The sequence below is a fragment of the Papaver somniferum genome, unplaced genomic scaffold (assembly GCF_003573695.1).
Source record: "Papaver somniferum cultivar HN1 unplaced genomic scaffold, ASM357369v1 unplaced-scaffold_21, whole genome shotgun sequence".
NCBI lineage: Eukaryota > Viridiplantae > Streptophyta > Magnoliopsida > Ranunculales > Papaveraceae > Papaver > Papaver somniferum.
In genome coordinates, this window is record NW_020631041.1 from 9324345 (window position 1) to 9325645 (window position 1301).

The following is a 1301-nucleotide window of genomic DNA, read 5'->3' on the forward strand; positions in this document are numbered from 1 at the left end:
GGGCCTACAGTAATACCGCAAGTGCACGGTCGTCAGTTGTAGCTCGTGCAAGTACGGGTCGATCCACAGAGATCGGGTGTGTTTTGTAGTGTTCTAACTATTTGGGTTCCTAAATTGCTGTTGGGCTTTGAAGCCTTTTGGCTTAAATTGGGCTTTGAGTACTAATGGGTTTGATAATAATAAAATGAACTGAGCTTGGGCTCAGTTTGGTCTTTGAAGTACAAATGGGCTTTGGCCTTAAACTTAGGCTTTTGATTAAGCCTGAATTGGATTGGGCCTTAATGAATGAATTTGGGCTTGGGATGAACTGGGCTTTGGTTTCAGTCAAGGATCTGGGCCTTTGGGCCTTTGAGGAACTGAACTTGACTTGGGCTTTGTACTTATGAGCTTTGGAGCAGCAGGAGCTAACAGGGCTGGACCTGGCAGGAGAAGTGGAGTGGCAGCAACACAAGGCAAAAAAGAGAAAGCAGCAGCAGCAGGGTTGCAGCAGCAGCAGGGTTGCAGCAGCAGCTGCAGCTGCACAAGCAGTGCACAGCAGCACAAGGCCAAGAGGAAAAAAAAGAAGCAGTTAACAGGAAAAGAAGTAGCAGCAGGGGAAGCAAACAATGCAAAGCAGCAGTGCAATGCAGTGAAAGAAAGAAAGCAGCAACAACAGAGTTGCAGCAGCAGAGAAGGCAATGCAGCAGCAGCACAAGTGCTGCACAGCAGCTGCAAGGCAGTGAATTAATGATGAACCAAAGCAACAGAAGCAAAGGCCTAAGAAACAGGAAAAAATAGCAAACAAAAGCAACACAGGGCAAAAACAAGGAACAAAGCAAGTGAACCAAGGCCTAAGGCCAAGGGCAAGGATGTGAATGAAACTAAAATGAGCAAGGCTAAGGCAAGAATACAGGCAAACACAAATGGAATGGCAAGATAATCAGCTTGCTATGAGCACTGATTTCTTCCATTGCACAATCAGCACATTGCATCCTAAGCATACAAAAGGAATGGCAAGATAATCAGCTTGCTATGAGCACTGATTTCTTCCATTACACAATCAAATCAAAGCTTCAAAGGCTTCTAGCCTAGCATTCCATCACTTCATGATAATGAATTGAAACACAGTGAGCATTTAAACTAACAAAGGCACATTAAACAGAGTAAACACTTAACAGGATTAACATTAACAGGAACATAACAGGAAATTAAAAGTATGCATATCAACAGGAACATAACAATCATGAACATAAATGAAATTGAACTGAAATTAAAAACATTAACAGGACATGAAAGTCCTGGATGCTGGCTATTCCAAGCAT